The following is a 6,000-nucleotide window of genomic DNA, read 5'->3' on the forward strand; positions in this document are numbered from 1 at the left end:
AGCTCCTATCTGAAGCTCTGTAGAGGGGTGCCCAATGGAAGTTCGATATGGGTGAGTTGAGGCGTGAGTACAACGTGAAGATGAAGGAGGCTCAGGCGGCTATTCCCGTGGCTCGAGCGGTTGTTGTGGAGGAGTATAAGGCTTCCAAAGAGTTCGCGGAGGATAGGGATGCTCTTTATGGACTCGGGTATGAGAAGTGCCTAGAAGACATCAAAGATGCGCATCTCGAGCTTGACCTCTCTGCTTTTGAGGTCGACCCTTCTGAAGACTCTTCTCCACCGACTGAGGACTCGCCTTCTGAGCAACCTCTTCCAGCAGAGCCCTAAACCTCCTTTCTTTTATGTATTTTTTTACCTTGGCTATATATTATTCTTATCACATTAATGAAAGGAAGTTTCTGTTGCAATGAATGTCGTACTTGAATTTTCTAAGTGGGTTAATTTAGGTTAGTCCATTGTTATTTGGCAGGTCGACCTTTTTGAATTGTGCTGGAGCTCGCACTTATTCCCTTCGCTTTTTGGAAAGTAGATTGGGTGAACTATACTAACTCCCTAGCAGAGGTTTGAATAGTTCGTTTCTAGGAGTACCGTTTTCCTTTGTTGTGGGTCATGTCGTTCAAGTAGTAGTGCTAGTTAGTGGTCTGACCTCTTCTTTAAGGGCGGGGCGACTGATCGGGGGTTGTTTCTCCCTTACACTAAGGGAAGTCCTCGAGACAGTCCATGTAAGGAATTTGACAAATGGTCTGACCTCTTTCTACAAGGGTCAGACTTGTACTAAGTAAACTTATGTAGGTCGGACGTTTGTAGACAAAAAAGTAGAGTAAAATTCCCCGACTTCGGGACTTTTATTGTAGGTTCTGAAAAAGGTGTAGATCTTGACATGACTTGTAGCTAATTGTAGATTTAAAACGACAAAAAAGTGGATTCCGCTCCCGAGCCTGGTCGACTTTTATGGGTAGTAGATCTTCAGGTGCTCGGCGTTTCGTGGATGTGGCAGGGGTCACCCCTCCATGTCTTCGAGCCGATATGCTCTTGGTTGGCTCATGTTTGTTACTTTGTAAGCTCCTTCCTAGTTCGGCCCCAGGTTACCTGAGCCGGGCTCCATCGTATTCTGGAAGGTCCTGTGGAGGACTAGATCTCCGGCCCGGAATCTTCTCGTCTATACCCTGGAATTATAAAACCGGGCGACCTGCAACCTTAAGTTGAGCTTGCTCCCTCCTTTCTTCGATCAGGTCGTGGTCAAGCATCATCTGCTCGGCGTTTTGACATTCATCGTAGGAGCGAATCCAAACAGTTGGGAGTCTGATCTTGACTGGGACTATGGCCTTAACGCCAAAGGTCAGGGAGAAGGGAGTTTCTCATGTGGTTGTTTGTGTGGTGGCTTAGTATGCCCAGAGGACGTTGATGAGCTCTTTTTCCTAGGCTCCTTTGGCTTTCTCAAGCTTGGTTCAAGGTAATTTTTTATGATTTTATTAACTGCTTCAACCTGTTCATTAGCCTAGGGGTGCCGAGGTGATGAGTAGACGTTTCGAATCCCAAAGTTCTCACACATACTTTGAAATCAATTGTTATCGAATTATTTCTCATTGTCCAAGATGATCGTATGGGGGATCCCATACCAACATATGATGTTCTTCCATACAAAATCAGTGATTTTTTGCTCAGTTATCTTGGCCAGGGGTTCGGCCTCGACCCACTTAGTGAAGTAGTCGACCACAATGACTGCAAACTTGGTTTGTCCCTTGCCAGTGGGTAAGGGATCGATGATATCGATCCCCCATTGGGCAAAGGGCTAGGGGTTGGTCATAGGGGTCAGTTGCTCAGGTGGCTGATAAGGCATTACAGCAAACAGCTGACACTTGTCGCATTTCTGAGTGTACTGCTTGGCATTTGCCTGGATGGTTGGATAGAAATATCATATCCATGCCGGATGACTTCGTGAGTGAGACACGGCTGCTGGAGTGGTTGCCATGAATGCCTTCGTGAATCTCTCTCAAGACATACTCAGCTTTGTCAAGTCGGAGGCATATGAGGTAATAGAGAGAAAAATTCCTTTTTATACAAGGTGTCCCCGATCATGGTGTACCGCCTCTAATTGACCTTCGGGTAGCTTACCCTCCTTGAGGTAATCAACTATTGGATCCATCCAGGTCGGTTCCAAATTTATCGAGAGGATCGTTCCTGGATCGGGTCCATTAATGCTCGGTTCGGTCAAGAACTCAATTTTGATCAGTTTCAGGATGTCGTCTTCAGCTGTTGTCGCTAGCTTTGCTAGCATGTTTGCCTTGGAGTTCTCTGACCTAAGGATTAGGCTGATATTGCACTTCGAGAATTTACCGATCAACTCTTAGGCATTTTGTAAGTAGGCCTTCATTCTCTCTTCTTTGGCTTAGTATTCACTAGCTATTTGGTTGACGACAAGTTGTGAGTCATCGTGAACCTCAAGGTATTGGGTTCCCATTATTGCTGCCAGCCTGAACTCAACCAATAACGCTTCATATTATGATGCGTTGTTCTATGTTTGGAATCTAAATCTCAAGGTATTGTATACAAGATTGGTTGGGACTCTCGGAGACTATCACGACCCCATTGCCTTTAGAATTGGATGAACCATCAACGTGCAGTGTCCATCTCAGCAGATTTGATCCAGCTATTCGATCTTTGGGATGGTCAAGCTAGGTGTTAAGACCGGTCTCTAGGTCGGCCTCACACATGAGTTTGAAAATGAAGTCGACAACTACTTGTCCTTTGATAGCGGTTCGGGGCCCATATTTGATGGTGAACTCATTAAGCTCGACTGACCATTTCGCGAGTTTTCCTAAAGCTTCAGGTTTTTGGAGTACCTGGTGGATAGGTTGGTTGGTTGGAACTATGATGGTATGGGCCTAGAAGTAAGGTTACGAGCAACAGGATGAGATGACTAGGGCTAGGACGAGTTTTTCGATGTCTAAGTACCTGGTCTCTGCCGGGACCAAAGCTTTGCTGGCATAATACACCGGTAGTTGCTTCCCTTCTTGTTCCCGGATGAGAGTCGCGCTGACTACGGCTGTGGAAACTACTAAGTATAGTAGGAGTGACTCTCCTTGCTCGGGCTTTGAGAGTATGGGCGGAGAGCCCATGTACTGCTTGAGTTTTTGAAAGGCGAGCTCGCACTCTTCCGTCCACTCTATCCTTTGTTTTCTTTTTAAAGACACCCCACCCTAGGTTGATAAGTTGATTGAGTTTGAACAGATGAATGGTTAACCCAAACCCAAATCCCTAGAAGCCTAAAATCCTAGGAGCCCTAATCCCAAACCTTAAATCCAACCCAATCAACCCAGTTAGCCTAACCCCAAACCCTCAGAACCTAAAACCATAGAGCCTTGAGTTAACGCGAGAAGTTAACCCACCCTGTTAACTCGCTGAGTCAACTCACCCAGCTAGCCTACTCAATCCAACAGTCTAGTCAACTCACCTATCTAAGCCCAAAGGCAAGCCCAATCGGAAAAATATGCAAAACCTCGAAGTAGAAAAATTCACAGCAGAGCCTCCACACGCTTGGAGGAGGCTACTTGCCAAAGCAGGGAGTCCAAATGGAGACCGACAACAATCATCTTGCCGCCGACCACGTGTCACTCTCCCTTCTTTAAGGTGACATCCCTCAAGCATGTTGGATCTCTCTTTTTCAGACCCTAAGTGTTCGGTTGATGTGTATTTACTTCGATGCCTATCTCCTTACCCATAATTCCCATTTTACCACTTCATCCAACCCATGAGATAATGCCATGTGGCAATCTCCAATCCTAACCCTTCAACCACCTTTTGCCTCTAAGATTACTAACAATTACAAAAAAAATTGGGCTTATAGGCTATAAATAGTCCCCTCCCATTCTCATTTCAAGCATCTAGTAGATTCAGAAAGCATCCATTCTTAGCCAAAATCCCTTAGTACCAGCCATCTATCCATCCCTCCACTAAAGAGAAGTGAGAGTGAGAAAAAGAGCCCAGCCCTGGTTTAGCCTAGTCTAGCCAAAGCCCAAGTCTCCTGAGCCATTTAAGTTCAAATCTGAACCACTCGATCTAACCTTGCAATACTACCGTTCAAGCTTTAATTAGTTTCATCAAAGCAGCGCATTAGCATTGTGCAATACTCATTCCCTTCTCAACTTCCTTGCTCCACATATACATCAATATTATATTACATTTCATCGTTTTCTCGCATATGATTGGCAGGCGTAGCTCTATGGGTTACTGAAATAATTGGAGCAGGTCCACCAAAAACCTTAGCTAGTTAGCCGTCGTTTTATCATAAGCATCAATATATTATCAAGCATCCCCTATATCACATTTCTACATACTTTGTACCCTGCACTCGATCGTTTCGAACGTATGCTCTACAGTTTACCAATATAATCGGATCCTACCTATCAAAAATTCAGATCGATCAATCACATTGTCATTGCATTGCATTATATTTTTTACACACGAGAACTACTTCTATTCCTTATAAATTAGTAAAATCTTGTGAAGTAAAGACTGTACACCTGTACGGGCAGAGTGGGTGCCTATCACCTCCCTTCTCTGTAATTGCAGTCCCTTATTCAGAATCTCTGGAACATAAACTCACGAGTCATCTTAGGGTTAAGAATCTTCAAGTTCTCAATCTAAGCATGTCTACAGGGTCTAACAGACTGTAGGATCATAATAATTGGTTAGTGGCGACTCTATTCAGATATAACATCCTTTTACCCACAAACGAAAGCCCTCGAGTGAGGTAACCAATGGAAGAGAGTTTACCTCCCGTCCCCCCAGGAAATCCTCCCTTCAGTGTCCACTCCTTTATATTTCTTAATTGAATAAAGATGAACACATTTAAAATTAAAGGCTAAAAACAATGCCAATTTTATTGATTTATAATTAATGCTCAATACAAGTGATAGAGAAACAAATAAATTAGAGAGATTAAATAAAAACGAGTGATAAATACCTAAACTGCCCATATAGACAAACAATCTAAGCGAATAGTTAGCATGATGTGACCAGGGTTTGATCTTCCAAGTAAGGACTTGATTGATCAGGATCCGACAATGGAAGGTTGCATATATTTATGATATTTTAAAGTATGCCCAGCAACAATGTTGAACAAAAGTAAAATGACTAAAACTAAACTAAACTAAAATAAAGATAGTGTTGCGCTGTGTAGATTGATTGTATTTGGCATGGGCCTGAAGCTTTTGATCGCGTTCTCCTTTTATACCTTTGGGAGGATGAAAAACCCTAAGTTTCCTTTCTGATGTAAGATCCTTAACAACCATGTTGTTTAATTGCACTCTTATCATCTTGCCTAGCTTAGAGATCTTTTGTAAAGAGGGAAGAGGGAGAGAAATATTTGACTGAATTGTAATTGATATCGTATTGAGCTTTACAAATAAATAGATGTACAATGAGCTGTGTATGGAAAAATATATTCTAAAAATAGTCTAATTACAGATTTTGTGCAAGTCTTGATTTTGTACATGTATGGTAAGAAATCTGTCAATACTCCCCCTCAAGTTGGCGCATGGAGGTCCGTAATGCCCAACTTGCGCGAAAAATGATGAAAAAGTTCATGTCCCAAAGCTTTGGTGAAGATATCGGCAACTTGCTCACTGGAAGAAGTGTTGACAGCTTTAAGGAGGCCCAAGCGAATTTTGTCGCGAATAATATAGCAATCAATCTCAATGTGTTTGGTATGATTATGAAACACGGGAATGTGGGCAACATATAGTGCAAATTGATTGTCATAATGTAGAGTGAATGACTCGGGATGAGAGACACCAAGATTAGTGAGAAGTTGTTTTAACCAAGTGAGTTCACAGGTTGTGATGGCCATGGCTCGATATTCAGCTTCAGCGGAAGAGTGAGCAACTGTATTATACTTCTTGGTGCGCCATGAGATCGGACTGGTGCCTAACTGAATAAAGTAGCTGGTGGTGGAGCGGCGGGTGGTAGGACAGCTGGCCCAATAAGAATCTATATAAGC

Source organism: Magnolia sinica, chromosome 6 (genome assembly GCF_029962835.1).
Source record: "Magnolia sinica isolate HGM2019 chromosome 6, MsV1, whole genome shotgun sequence".
Taxonomy (NCBI): domain Eukaryota; kingdom Viridiplantae; phylum Streptophyta; class Magnoliopsida; order Magnoliales; family Magnoliaceae; genus Magnolia; species Magnolia sinica.